The 16,006-nt window shown below is 44.1% G+C and overlaps 1 protein-coding gene and 1 pseudogene across 3 annotated transcripts in view; both read right to left on the bottom strand.

Annotated features, from left to right (window-relative positions):
* Positions 1–16,006, bottom strand: part of Dab1 (DAB adaptor protein 1) — a 1,123,238-nt gene that overhangs the window by 799,422 nt on the left and 307,810 nt on the right. The window lies entirely within an intron of this gene.
* On the bottom strand, positions 6,462–7,438 carry LOC115064236 (annotated as a pseudogene).

Genomic DNA, 16,006 nt, shown 5'->3' with positions numbered 1-16,006 from the left:
GCTCTGACGTGAGTGTCACTAAATGTCTATTAACTGAGTAAGCCAATGCGCTAGAAATAGATAAGAGAATGAGCAAAGAGAGAAAACCACCAAATCATAACTTACTACTAGATAATTCACAGAAAAGTCATTCAACCTGACAATCAAAGCATAAGAAAGAAAGTGTCCTAAAGGGAGATGCTTCATATGAATAGATGTCAGGGCTCTGCACGGGACCAGCTGTGTTGTGTTCCTGTCAGCTACACAGTCACACATCATACTGCCAAGCTTTGGAAGCTTCAGCAATAAACCATTTAGAAATGTTAGGTTCACCACCAATTCTTAAACTCAGGACAGTAACAGACACACTGTTTGGCTGCTCTGATAAAAGTAGAGCGTTATGGAGAGAAAGTAATAATTAACTCATAAGGAGTGGGGCAAGTAAACGTTCTATTAAAAGGGAAAAGATTCCAAATGAATATAATCTCCTTCCATTACATTATAGGCATTAAAATTAATAGTGTTGGTTTTTTTTTTTTTTTCCCGTGGCTTGCATAGTCATTGTATTTAACAAGCTGAAGTTAACTTCACAGAAAGAAAATAAATTAAATGTACCGGTGTCTCAGGAAACTTCATTTTCTAAGTGAATAGCCAAGTTGATGCACATGGCCAGAGTGTCTGACAATCGGTTTTCCATACTGGTGTGTTCTAAATGGGAAAGGAAACCAACTCTTCATTTAAATTATATTGCAAATCACTTCTTGCCTGCTGAATGGTATTCAGCTGCAGTAGGAGGCTTTCACCGTAGGGCCCAAACCAAGACACTGGATGATTAATGCTAATTTGAAATGTTTTCTTGGTTGGGGGATGGGCACGTTATCTTGGTGCAGAAGAGGCTGAGGAAATTTTATGGTGGGTGACTGACTCAAAGGCCAACGGCATATTTACCATCAGATAAAAATGCACATTCACAAACATACCAAGACAAGTCAATTATTCCCCCATTCACTGCTCCCCGGGTCCTTTGTGGAAAGAAACCTATTTATACTTCCCATCAGATGGATACACAGAATCATAGTAAACAAGCCCCCAGTCCCTCTGTCTATATTTTATTTCCCAGGGCACCTGCCATTGTGGGAGCCATTAGTTTGGGTCTTTTTGTTCCCGATTTATCAAGACAGACATTCTACCAGTCCCGGTCAGTTTTGCTTCCAGATTCCAAACAGTTCAGAGCTACACTGCTTGGCTGAGTAAAGAGAAACAAAGCAAAGGAGGGCACGCGGTAACCTTTGGAAAGAGTGGCTGTGAGTCTATACTGATGGTGTCATATAAGGATAATTCACAAAAGATCATTGCTTGTCTTCTACTTCCTAGATAATGTAACCCAATCAGATTATACAAAATAAGGAAGCTAATTGGAACGAATGTGAACCAAAAATATAATTAACCCCAGCTATCACTAGCACTTCTGAAATCAGCATATTCTTTGGAAAGAAAGGAATTCTCAGGTATGGGAGGATTCTCCACCTCTTTCTGGGCAGCCTGTTCCCGGCAGTCTTTGCCACAGAGCATGCTTTCTCTGTACTTCGCCATCCACGGCAAGGGGTGCTGTGGAGGGCACTTGAATTCCCATGGCCTGTCATAAACGTCTTGTTCTCTTCCCTGCACTGTCCCAGATGTGTCCCCTTCCTTGGCTGAGCTTGGGTTTCCTACTGTGCAAGATTGTCATGTGAATTTGAGGTAAACTACAGAGCTACTGAATGCCTGTCATAAGTAGACACTCTATAATTGAGAGCTATTATTGCAATGTCCTTAAAATGAAGCCTGTTTCTGCACTTATCAGTGTTTTTCTACCATGCTGCCCTGATGATCGGTGAGTAGTGCTTGAGATATTGGTTATCAGCGCGTCTAATGGGCTAATTTATATATGCATAAGTAGCCCTGTGCCATAAGTACACATTTTCTGTTATGTGTGTTTAAATCAATGTACTTCAATAGCTGAAAGCTCATTTCCATGTGGGGCTTTGACCTTTAAAATTACTGAATGTGCTGCTCAAGTGACAGGATCCTTTCTGTACCCGACACTGATTTGCAAAATTAGATGTCCAGAAGGCTAAAACATAATTTTTGAGAACAAGACAACAGTCTAACAAGCCTGGGAATATGCCATTAACCCTGAGCACAGCAGAGTCTTGGTGATTATGAAGGGACTAGACTTCTGCCTCCGCAGTATGCAAAGCAGGTCACACCTTTAGCCAGGACAGCCACAGACAAGCTTCGAAGAAGAGGAGGGCCCAAAGCCCAGGGACTCCTTGAGCCTGCAAAGCCACTGAACAGTTTGGTCTCAAATTGACCACATGTTGATGTTATTTTGGGAGGCTTTACAACTTGCACTAAGCCTGACCTGGTAAATTTCAGGGAGCCTGGACAGAGATCATATTCTACAAACTCCCTGACTGTCACATAATAGTTTGGGGTGACGACAAAATTATAGACGTAGAAGGATATATAAACTGGCTGATAGTCTTTGATAGGAATGGCCTTCCTCCTAAGAAGGGTGAAAGGTATGGGTGGATCATTCAAAAAATAGAATGGGGAAAGAAGAGATGAGCACAGGAAGAGTAGGGGTGTGGTCAGAAAGAAAGGAGGGGTCCTATGCTCGACAGCAGTGGGCTTCAGAGGATCTGGAAGTTAGGAGGCAGAGTTCTCTGGAGGGTTGTGCAGACATAGCGTGAGTCGTGGAAACAGAGCAGAGCAGGCCGGCTCCCAGGATAGGTGAGACTTACCAGAACTCATGCCGTGCACATCACCTCTCCAGACTTTAAAGGCTTTTAGGAAGGCAGTGGCTCTTAGGAAGGCATGTGGATTAAGGCTCTGAGGAAGGAGTTCCTACAGTTGCCAGGTTTCTGGACCTGTGCTTTGATCTCTGACACCCCATCTTGGTACATAATGCCAAGCCTCTCCATGCTTCGTTTTTGTTTTTTTTTTCCTACCTAAAGAGCTCTTTTTACCTTCGTCATGGAAAACATTATCAAATTTCACCTCCAAATAAGTCATACCTGATTTCCCCTGGAACAATTAACAGCTCCTTTGTTCAGTCAATTTCTTTCAGATTCTTGATGAATTCTGCCTGGTCCATCTCATCAGATTATGTGAAATGCCAGGCACCCACACACAGAGTCCTAGCTGCTATTCTGTTTCCATCTTTGATCTTTGCAGCAATGCTCCACATACAGCATCAATGTTAAATGCATTTTTGTAATTAATTAAGTTTTTTTTTTTTTTACTCTACAACCTGATTGTAGCTTCCTCACCCTCCTCTTCTACCCAGTCCCTCCATCTCCCCTCCCCTCCTCCCCTTCTCCTTTGGAAAGGAGAGGTCTTCCATGGAATATCAACCAGCCATGGCATATCCAGTTGCAGTAAGACTAGGCACATCTTCTATTGTACAAGATAACAATGTTACAAAACATAGACCCAAAGAAGCGAGACACGGGATTGGAGGGGATTGGCACTTGAATCTCACTGAGAAGGAGAACTAGATTAGACTGGACATCAGGGTGATGGAAGGAAGGGGCTAGGTGCTAGAGAAGGAGGGAATGGGAAGAGGAGGAATGAGGTGAGGGATGATGGGGGGTAGAAAGTACTGGGAGAGACAATTTGATTGGGGGGGGGGTCATCTCTGGGATGAGCTAGAAACCTAAGACAATGGGAAATCCCAGGAAATTATGAGGGCAACCCTAGCTAAGACTCTTAACAATGGAAGAGATGGGTCATCTCTTGTAACCAGGTAAGACTTCCAGTGGAGGAATTGAGGCACCAATCCAGCCACAAACCTTCGACCCACTTTTCTTTTCTTTTTCTCTACAAGATGTATAGGGTAAAAGATGGAGCAGAATGAGAAAAGGGTCAACCAATGGCTGGTTTAGCCTGAGACCCATACCATAAAAGGGAGCCCACCCTGACACTATTAATGATATTCTGTTATACCTGCAGATAGGAACATAGCATAACTGTCAAAGACGCTTCACCCAGCAACTTATCGAAACTGATACAGAGACCCACAGCCAAACATTAAGTAGAGCTTGAAGAATCCTGTGGAAGAGTGGGAGGAAGGATTGAAGGAGCCAAAGGAGTTCAGGTTACCACAGGAAGACCTACAGAATCAACTAAGTTGGGCCCATGGGGCTCACAGAGACTGAACCACCAACCAGACAGCACGCATGGAACAGACGTAGGGCCTCTGCACATATGTAACTGGGTCTTCATGTGGGACTCCTAAAGGAAGAGAATGGGCTATCTCTGACTACCTTTCCTACCTTTGGATGCCTTTCCCCTAATTGGGCTGCCTTGTGAAGAGTACTTTTAAAAAGAGGCTGTAGCACTGTAGTGCACATCTGCTACTTTATTCTTGCCAACACTTTTTTTTTTCTTTTTTTTTTTGTAATCACAGCGCTGTCTCACCTGGCATTTCCAGCAGGACTCTGGAGGAACTATCAATCACAATGACTTTTGAATGTCCACTAGCTTTAGGGGTTGACATATGTCCTGGTTGGTTTTTATCAACCTGACACAAGCTTGAGTTATGTGGCAAGAGGAACCTCAACTGAGAAAATGACTCCATCAGATTGCCTATAGGCAAGTCAGTAGGGCATCTTGATTGATGATTGGTGTGGGAGGGTCAAGCCCATGGAAGGGCTGTGCTACCCTTGGGCAGATGGTCCCAGATGGTGAAAGAAAGCAGGGTGAGCAAGCTGTGGAGAACATGCCTGGAAACAGCATTTGTCCATGGTCTTTGCTTCAGTTTCTGCCTCCTGGTTCCTGCCTTGCACTCCTGTCCAGATTTTCTTTCATGATGGACTATGGCTCTAAGGTGAAATACACCCTTTCCTCCCCTAGCTGCTTCTGGTCATGGTGTTTTATCACAGCAACAGAAACCAAGCTAGGACAACATGTGACCCAAGAATTGCCAATAAGAATCCTGCTACGAAGGCTCAAGACCTGGAAGGTGTTTACCTTAGAACTGTCCAAATTATCATATTTGCTACAAGGATACAGCATCTATAGCGTGAGCAAACATGGATAAAAGCAGAGAAAGGTAGAATCAACAGATATCCAGGAAGAACATCCCAGAGAAGTCATATTAGCACCTGGCTAAAACTAGGCCTTTCCCCAGCACACTGACTGCCAATCTGCACATGTTAATAATGCTGTGGCTTTGCTTACTTTAATTAGGTCCCTGCCCTTGTCAATGCAAATTATCTGCACCAACTCAATCATATTACAACAATGATTCTGATAAAATGCCCCGTGTCATTAAAAAGATACATTTGATTGGTCTATTAAAAAGTCAGTGATGCAAAGAGTATGTTTGTTTTAAAACAATGGTTTCAAGATCATTTAATATGCTCTAAGGGATCTGTAGAGTAATGAAATTAGAGATAAATGAAGAAAGAAGTACCTTGGGCTCAGGTCTTTCTTTTTAAGCAAAGGCAACTGTGATTATTCTGTTTTATATATTGAAATTTCTCGTATAACTAGTTTTTAAAAGGACCCCTGTTGCCTTCAAAAGGGCTTTAGACTAATACATTAAAAGAAATAGAATTCTATTTTAAATAAAAACTTGCTGCACATAAAAAGATGAGCTAAACAACTGCTGCGCCAAATGACTCTTCTGTGAAGGGTCTGGGGAACTTTGCAATTCAACAGGTTGCTTTAGATAAGGAGGTCAAACACCAGCCCTTCCCAGGGAACCTGTAGGACACCTTGTCTACAGACTCTGTGGCATCCAATAGTCTCATGTCCATGCTTAGGTCTCAACTGTACGGGAGAAGAGATTTCTGCCTGGAGAACAAGTCAAGGTCTGCACTGTGCAGACTCAACAGAGTCAGCCATGACACACTCTCATGATGGGTTAAGTTCCAAGTCCAAGTCACACTGACTTCTCTGGCTTCTCCCTCCTCCATGTCCAGTCCTGTTCACCTGAGTTACTTTTCCAGAATCCCCTAGCCTAGTTACTCCCACTTTCTTTTACGTCTAGGACATATTTCCCCTGGGAGGACATTTCAGGACTCCCGTTTCCCCACTCTTACTCTTTTTCAGGCCTCCCATGGCCACTATGCTGAACTTTCTCCAGTACAATGTGGCTGAAGAACTTCCCTGATTCTTTAGGCAAATGACATTCAGGCCCTACCCCATGACCTGGTTTGGACACATGCTCCCATCCCTTCCTGCCTCAAAAGCTACGGGGCCAAGCACAGATCTATCGTAACACTTTGAGCTTCAAAAAAAGTCTTCTCTCTCTTGTGAAGGAGTCAATGAACTTTATTGATGGTATTCAATAGAGTGGGGCTCTGTAGTTTCCTCCCATTATTATGGGAGCCTGGGATGAAACCATGAGAGAGATGCTCAGTGTTTGGGTCTAAGTTGGGACAAGAACTCTTCTTGCTCTCAGTGTACTGGGGTGGGTGGTCCAGAGTTTCCTATTCCTTGGAGGGCATGTAGGCCATGGGGTCCGCCACCCTGTTGCTGTAGCTGAATTCATTGCCATACCAGGAAATTAGCTTTACAAAGTTGTTACTGAGAGCAACGCCAGCCCCAGAATCAAAGGAAGAGGAGTGGGAGTTGTTTTGAAGTCGCAGGAGACAGCCTGATCCTCAGTGTAGCCTGGGATGCCCTTCAGTAGGCCCTCAGATGCCTGCTTCACCACCTTCTTGATGTCACCATACTTGGCAAGTTTCTCCAGGTGGCATGTCAGATCCATGATGAGTACATTGAGGATAGGAACATGGAAGGCCATGCCAGTGAGCTTCCCGTTCAGCTCTGGGATGGCCTTACCCACAGCCTTGGCAGCACCAGTGGATGCAGGGATGATGATGTTCTGAGCAGTCTCCAAGCCATTATACCACAGCTTTCTAGTGGGACCATCCACAGTCTTCTGAGTGGCAGTGATGGCAATGACTGTGGTCTTGAGTCTTTCCATGATGCCAAAGTTGTCATGGATGACCTTGGCCAGGAGTCTAAATGGTTGGTGGTACAGGACGCATCACCTGACAATCTTGAATGAGTTTTCATATTTCTTGTGGTTCACACCACCCTGTGTGGCTCTTTTGGCCCCACCCTTTAAGTGGGCTCCAGCCTTCTCCATGGTGGTGAAGATGTTAATAGACTCCACAACATACTCAGCACCGGCATCACCCCATTTGATGTTAGTGGGATCTCGCTCCCAGAAGACGGTGATAGGCTTCCCATTGATGGCAAGCTTCCCATTCTCAGTCTTGACCATGCTGTTGAACTTGGTGTGGGCAGAGTCATACTGGAACATGTAGACCATGTAGTTGAAGTCAGTGAAGGGGTCATTGATGGCAACGATCTCCAGTTTATTAGATGCAGAGCAGAAGACAGCTCTGGTAACCAGGTACCCGATATGGCCATATCTGTTCACTCTGATCTTTCCCATCATGTCTATAAGATGGGGCTGGCATGAAAAGATGTGGCTGTTGCTGGAACAGGAAAAATCAGAGATACTACTCTGTGACTTTTAAAAACTTTGTTGAGTATAAGTACAAGGTGATCTTGCTGAGATGCTGGGTACTGATTGAGAAACTCTGGGATACAGAAGCGACTCTTTAGCTTGCAGGGAGTGACCAAGCTCTAAACTGCAGCCTACCAGGAACTCAATGGAAATCATCCTGAGTGCCCACCCCTTGTTCATCATGCACTGCAGTGGAAAAGGTACATCTGATGCCTCTGTGTGCAGTCAGTTGGTAATTATAATAGTAATTATGGAATCCTTAGTACAACCCAGGCTCTGCTCTAACCCATCCAATCAGCAGAGCCCTCAAAAGTAAGCCACTCTTAATGATCTGAAGTCCATGTGAGTAAGTAACTTACTCAGGCCACATAGCTGGTAACTAGTAAAGCCACTAATTCATGCCTGCTGGCATCATTTTTTACCTGCTTGCTCCTCTCAACAATTAGCAACTGATAGTGTTTCTCTAGAGCTTCTTAGGATGCGAGACTATGTACTTGCTAGTCATGTTTCACTAGTGGGTATTTTCCTCAATACTAGGATATTATCTGTTGATGTACATCCCAGATACGCTCGTGCACATATTTCCAAACTACTGAAACTATAGGTACATCCCTTGAGCTGAAATTCCAGGCAGTTGTGAGCTTTCTGACATGAGTGCTGGCATCCTCCAAGCCATCTCTCCAGCCCAGCTGAAGAGACTTCTCCTCCTCCTCCTGTGTTTTGTTTTGTTTTGTTGGGTGTTTTTTGTTTTTTCGAGACAGGGTTTCTCTGTGTAGCCCTGACTGTCCTGGAACTCACTTTGTAGATCAGGCTGGCCTTGAACTCAGAAATCCACCTGCCTCTGGCCTCCCAAGTGCTGGATTAAATGTGTGCAGCACCATGACCTGGCTTTTTTTTTTTTTTAAGAGACTTCTTATCCTGACTTCATTTCCATCTCAAGGAATAGAAAATAAAGAGCACAGACAGTGATTAATAGCTCAGAGACAGTGTCCTTCTTTCCAGGGCAAACAGAGGACTCAGGTAAATGTGCAAATGACGTTTAGAACAGGACCATAATCTGGCAAAGAGGGCATTTGGTTCTAGAATATTGATGCTATGGCAATGAGGTAGCTGTATATTGTTTCATGCAGAGTAAGCAAAGCAGGCCTCTCTTCGGGAGCTCTAGCTCATGTTGAGACCACAGATAGCAAATGGGCAGCAAAGGATATTGCAAACAAAGAGAAGTTATCATACAGTGAAGTAAACCCAGGACCTCAGTGCACATAGGACCTGTAGTCCATAGGGTAGTCTAGGTCTGGATTCTTCCTGCAACTCTAGGAATTCTTAAGACTCTAGGAATGTCTAGGCAGAAGCGTCCTACCTGACCTGCCAAAGCATCCTTCTGGCTGCCCCGCGTGGAAAGGTTCATAAGAGAAACGGCGAAAATTAACGGGTCATTGGGGTTAGGGTTCCCCCAGTCTACAAACTGGAATGGCACCCAAAGACTTGTAGGGTAGGTAGGGAGGGGAAACAGCTTATCAGCTGCATCAGTCAACATTTACAGCCTGATCAGACAGCGGGGCTGCAGTACAGGACTTAAGGGTAACATGAACACCAGTGCAGCTAATGGCAGGGTGTGCTGCTAATGGCAGAGTGTGCTGCAATGCAGACTTCCCGCCTGCTCTAAATGTTCACACAGAGGCTTGCTGCGTTCTCACCTTCACCAGAAGTGTGGGGTGTCATTACAAGAAGAGAATATGAAACATACAGTGGCCCTTTGAAAGGAGGAGTGGAGGGAGATAATGAGGAGCTGTTTTTCTTTTATTAAAAAAAAAAAAAAAAGTGTTCTTCAAATGACAGGTCTATGGCTGGCTACCAGTAACAAGAGCCCACACTTGCAGGTGCCAGTGTGCCAGATCCAGTTGTCCCAAGCATGGTCCACATCTACCCATTCATTCACACAGAGACCCTTGATGTTCCCATTATCCCAGTATCACAGACGGGTGGAAGAAGAAGCCAAGAATTCGCAATTAGTCCAGGGTCACACAACTGGTTAGCATTAGAACCCAGGTAGAAAAGGCAGGTTGCCTATAGAACGTGCCCTCCGTTCAAGGATTTGTACCTCAATAAACTGTGCAAATAAGAAATGATGTCTGCTTGAGGAGACCCTGTACTGCAGTGCGTCTCTAGCATGAGTCCCAGCATAAAATACTATAGCATGTATACTATGCAGGCATCACAGAGGATGAGCTCGTAGGGAACCCTGATGCCCACTGCCATTGGAATGCAGCAAAGAATCAAAACCACATAGAGACCATGCTCTGAACCAATAGAGTATGTAAATGCTTGGCGGGCACACACTATTTTTTTAAATAAATCTATAATTTTAACCATATTTTTACCTAATTTTTGAGTCTACTGAAGAGTACTAAAGCGCAACATAATTAGCCAACTCTTGTTTTCCTAAAAAATAAGAGAAAGAACACCTCAGAAGGTAGCATTGTTTTTGAAACTCTCCTTGTTACTGGTCCTGAAACCTAGGGTGTGAGTCAGCCAGGTTGATATCTAGCAAAAGGTAGGGACTCTGAGACCTCTTTCCCCATTAGTATCTGAAGGTCAGCACCCAGCACAAGCTGTGGGTTAATTAGAACAGGTCAAACAGGGTACCAACTGCCCTGAAACTCCTGCTTCCCAGGTTCCTAGCTGTGTGACCTGAGCAATATCTCTTAACCTTTTCATGCATCAGCATCTTCCTTGGTAAACCGAGTTGAGATACCTACCAGGCATCATTTTTCTCTATGCTGGGGGGAGAGGAGCAAGTCCCTAAGTCAGTGATTGTCCCCCAGTCATGCACTCAGGAACTGAAGCGGAGCTGCTACTACGGCAACATGTTGGTAGATGGAAACCCATTAAGGCCAAAGGTAAGACACGGAGAAGTCAAGTTTAAAGTGAGTGGGAAGTTTCCTTGCTATTGCCTATCCTCCACAGTGCTGGAAAGTGCGGTGCAGCCTGTTGGGAAAGAGAAGTTATCAATGGTCTTACCCAGCGCTGGATTCTGTATGCTTTAATAACAACATGCCAGGTAAACTGTGCTCATTGGCACAATAGTGACATGTCTATTTGGAGGTAACCAACTACATTTTATTTGAACTTAAAGCCTATTCCACAGGAGATAACTTCATATCTGGTACTGAACGCCTAGTGGAAAAGCCCATTGAAAGAGGGAGCAACAATCACAGGGTGGAACCTGCTATTAGACAGTATGTCGTGAGATTGGCTTTTAAATATTTATGATTATACTCATAGTCTTGGTCAGAGACGTTTCCTTTTACCATGGGCAGCAGTCAGTGGAGAAGCTCATACTGATCAACGTACAGACAGTCATTGACTGCTAGTGCTCAGCACTAAATGGGACACCATTATTGATACCGTTGCCAGGGCTCTGGGAACAAAGTGAAAGAGGAAGCAGAAGGAATGTGAGACCTGGGAAATGGAAAGGGGTACTGTGAAATGTTGTCTTCTAGATGTGATATGGCTATTGCATACATAAACTTACATCAACAATACAAGACAGTGTCTCACCTCTTCCTAAGAAGCTATTGGCAGTCAATGGCTGTTGGGAGTCATTCTTCATTGGAAGTGTGGTCATTGCTATGTTACCCATATGCCAGTAGATGGCTCTATGCTTGTGTACATATAAGTAGGACTACTTTGACTCTATACTGGGTCTCTGGGCTATCTAGCCTCTGGGGCTTGGCCCTCCAGGCTGTGTCAAGGGTAGGCTTCTTCTTGTGGCATGGGTCTAAAGCTGGACCAATCATTGGTTGATGACTCCCACAATGTCTACACCACCTTTACCCAGCACATCTTGTAGTCAGGACAAATTGTAGATTAAAGGTTATATGACTGGGTTGGTGTCCCAATCCCTTCACTGGAAGTCTTGTCTGGTTACAGGAGATGGCTATTTCAGACCCCATATCTTCTACTGCTTGGAGTCTTAAAAGGTCACTTTCATAGATTCCTGGGAAATTTACATTGTGTTGGGCTTCTACCTCAGCCCAAAGATATCCTCCCTCCCGATTCCAGCTGTCTCATACAGTTCTCTTTCCCTCATCCTCCCCTTAGCTGAACCCCCTGTTCCCATCCCTCCCACCCACCCCATTCTACCCATGATGTCTATTCTATTTTCCTTTTTTAGGGAGACTCATGTTTGACCCACCCCCACCTTGAGCCCTCCTTGTTACTTAGCCTCTCTGGATCTGTGGACTGTAGCATGATTGGCTTTTACTTTATAGCTAATATTCACTTATAAGTAAATACATACCATGTTTGTCTTTATGAGTCTGGGTTACATCACTCAAAATTTTTTTGAAATCTAGTTCTATCCACTTGCCTGCAAATTTCATGGTGGTGGTGTTTTTAGCAGCTGAGTAATACTCCATTGTGTGAATGTACCACATTCTCTTTAGCCATTCTTTGGTTGAGGGACATGTGGGTCATTTTCCATTTCTGACTAGTATGAATAAAGCTGCTGTGAACATAGTGGAGCATGTGGGGTAAGAATAATGTGAAATTGTATGTTATGTTAGAAGAAGGAAGAGGAAGAGATCGAGAAGGATTAGGAGATGGGGAAACGAGGCCATCAAAATCTACATGAAGTGGGAATGGACTCGGGAAGAGGAGAAGGTAGAGTAGGGGGAAGGACTGAGAGAGAGAGATAATCATATTTCTGTGTATACAGGTATAAAATTCTCAAAGAAAAAAATAAACAATAATTGTAAACAGTAAGAGAAAAACAAGACCAAAAAAGTTAGGGAGCACAAAGGCTTAATAGGAAAGGGCGAGAGAAGCCAGTTCTGTGATAAGCATTTCATGCAAAATACGTTCCTTTGCCAGTAAACACTGAACAGAAATGACTTGATAGAGAAATCTGAGGAGCCTTCCAGCTAAAAGGTTACACTGACCAGAGGAATCATATATAGACAGATTTAAGCGTCACTAGTCATTAGCTGTGTGATCCTTGGCAAGATTCTTAACATTTCTGGGCCTCAGTTCTATCATCTGCAAATTTTCCACTTGTATTAAATGAGACAGTATGCATACATCATTAGAATGGCTGCCTTAAAAAAGTCAGGAAGCAGAAGTGGAGCTAATTGAGAAGATGAGGGAGGTTAGCAGCGGCAGGAGGGGGCAAGAGCAGGTACAGGGTATGGGGGGGTATAACCAAAATACATTATGTGTGTGAATGAAATTCCGTAACGAAAGCCATTATTATGTATAATTAATAGATACAGATGAAACCATTGAAGAAAAGCTTGTTTCTGTAAGAGTTCGCTATTGTACATTAATGTTGCTGATTATTAGTATGATTATTATTATTATTACCATTACTTTGATGGTTTCCCTGTGTGAGAGTTTAAGAGGAAATCTAGAATCTATTGAAAACATGTCAGTCCCAGGCTCTGGATTCCAAAGAAGAAAGAGTGATCATCGTTCTTATTGTAACAAAGCACTGGGGCCATTCAAAGATGCCTAATAACAATAGGCAGACCATTTAATGGTGTGAAAAAAAAAATGAAAGAGGAACCGTGAATTGATTTCGTAAAAGTTCACAAAAATGAAAGCCAAAGTATGGTGTCTGGAAAACGCTGTTCCACCCTTCTGGCAATTAGTGATGAGAGAGCAGAGATCCTGGAGAGAGAGAGAGAGAGAGAGAGAGAGAGAGAGAGAGAGAGAGAGAGAGAGAGAGCTGGCAGATCCAGACGTTCCTTTGATGGAACAGAAAAGGATAATATATATTTTCACCTTCAGAAAGGTTAGGTAATTATAAATGTATTCTCCTTACTCATAATATTTTAAGCAAGTAATTGTTGCCCATGGGAAAATGTTTAATTATTTCTGACGAACAACTGTGGCCTAGAAACAGGAGAACAAGACAGGCAGAGTGTAGAATCCTGAGCCCGGCTCTTAATTGTGTGGCAATCCTGCCTTCTCATTGTGTGTGCGCAAAGTCTGCTATTGATTTTTCTCTCAATTGATTTCACAAATTTATTTTAGTTTAGCAACAGAGGGTCTGGCCAATTATCTATTGCATCTTCTGGAGTCACTAGATTAGAGGGTGCTCCATGCCTTAAAGACAAAAAAAAAAAAAAAAAAAAAAAATCCCATCCCATTCAAGGTTGGCTGCCCTGCCCTAAGCCCTTTTCAGGGTACTTCAGCTTTTTCATGCCTGGATCCCTGTACTCTCTGGCCAGCACTGACCAGTGGATGTGGCAGCCTCCTCCCCAGGTGAGGAATATAGTGATGGGTGGGAGATAGGGCTTAGACACTTGGATGGTGCTGCAATCACTCCGAGTTACAGGTGGGGAAACTGAGGCCCAGCTGGCAATGGGGCTTGGTGAGGGATCCAGCAAAAGCACATTTTGTGCTGAGGTAGTTGGCTTGGCGTCCACATCTAGCTCCTTTGAGAAAGAGCAGAAGCAGAATGGACTGTAAGGCGCAGGCAGAGCCAACCCCTCTCCCACAAATCCTCACTCTGTATGATAACTTGAGAAGAGGCCCTGCAAGAAGGAATGCATTCAAGAGAGAATAAGGCTGCGGAGGGAACTCAGCAGGAGGTCATGACCTCTCCTCTGATTACTATAACCCCGCCCCCAGAATCCTTCTCCAACAATGCAACCCCACATTACTCATCCAGAAAAATAGATGCCTCAGATTAAAGAGGTTTTCCAAGGCAAACACTGAATGAGCTCACTCCCTCCTATGGCTGGGGTACTCCCACATGCTCTGTGGTGGAATGAGATTGGCACTGGATAGAAGGCAGGGACATGGGATGCAGGAAGGGGAAGCAGCCCCTCACCCAGGAGTCCAACAGATGCATCTCACCAGCAGAGGAGCAAAAACTTCTACTGCAACTGCTCAAGGCCTTTTCCCCACCCAGCTATAAACGTTCAGTTTTCTCGGAATTCTGCCAGGAACTGCATTTACAGGAAAAGGACAGGCCCTAAACCCTGTGCATAGCCCTGTGAGTCCCAGGATGACCTTATCAGGCTATAATCCCAACCACCTCCAGAGCTAATTTAGTCTTTCACTCATCAAATGAAAGAGAAAAAGAAAAACGATATTTCTTAGCAACCTTTTGAGATGGAACCGAGGGCCACCAATGGCTAATGCAAAGACAATCCAGTTCTCTCTCTCTCTCTCTCTCTCTCTCTCTCTCTCTCTCTCTCTCTCTCTCTCTCTCCCTCTCTGTTTTATTGGATATTTTCTTTATTTACATGTCAAATGTTTTCCCCTTTCCTGGTTTCCCCTCTGAAAAACACCTTCCCCCTATCCCCTCCCCCCTCGCCCTGCTCAACAACCCACCCACTCCCACTTCCTGGCATTCCCCCACACTGGGGCATAGAGCCTTCGTAGGACAATCTCCTCCCATTGACGACCGACTAGGCCATCTTCTGCTGCATGTACAGCTAGAGCCATGAGTCCCACCATGTGTACTCTATGGTTGGTAGTTTAGTCCCTGGGAGCTCTGGGGTTACTGGCTAGTTCATATTGTTGTTTCTCCCATGGAGATGCAAAGCCCTTGAGCTCCTTGGGTCCTTTCTCTAGTTCCTCCATTGGGGATCTTATGCTCAGTCCAATGGATGGCTGTAAGCATCCACCTCTGTATTCGTGAGGCACTGGCAAGAGCCTCTCAGGAGAGAGCTATATCAGGCTCCTGTCAGCAAGCACTTGTTGGCATCCACAGCAGTGTCTGGGTTTGGTGATTGGAAATGGGATGGATCCCAGGTGAGTCAGTCTCTGGATGGTCATTTCTTCTGTCTCTACTCCACACTTTGTCTCTGTAACTCCTTCCATGGGTGTTTTGTTCCCCGCTTCTAAGATGGATAGAAGTATCCACATTATGGTCTTCCGTCTTGAGTTTCATGTGGTTTGTGAATTGTATCTTGGGTATTTTGAGCTTCTGGGCTAATATCCACATATCAGTGTGTGCATACCATGTGTGTTCTTTTGTGATTGGGTTGTCTCACTCGGGATGATATCCTCCAGATCCATCCATTTGTCTAAGAATTTCATAAATTCATTGTTTTTAATAGCTGAGTAGTACTCCATTGTATAAATGTACCACATTTTCTGTATCCATTCTTCTGTTGAGGGACATTTGGGTTCTTTCCAGCTGTTCTTGCTCTCTCTTAAGCAGACAATACCCACACATGGGTGTATCTTTCTAAGTGTTCCTGTTAAGTGCTTAAAATCTATAATAAAATACATTCAATGAAATCCTATCTCCATTTCATATTGGCTAATCCTGAAATTTATTTTCTACATCAAAGCCACAAACAGAATTCTGATTTGACCTGATGTCCCTAAAACTTAGGGGAATGTCTTACTTAGGCTGCTGAAAGTGACAATAGGCCAGTGTCTGCTCATTGCTGACAATGCCTAGGATGTAGAATCAGCAGACCTTTGATATTTTGGGATTCTCTCTCTCTCTCTCTCTCTCTCTCTCTCTCT

This window comes from Mus pahari, chromosome 6 (genome assembly GCF_900095145.1).
Source record: "Mus pahari chromosome 6, PAHARI_EIJ_v1.1, whole genome shotgun sequence".
NCBI classification, from domain to species: domain Eukaryota; kingdom Metazoa; phylum Chordata; class Mammalia; order Rodentia; family Muridae; genus Mus; species Mus pahari.
Note: the sequence above shows the minus strand (reverse complement) of the source record. Positions and strands in the feature narration are given on the sequence as shown.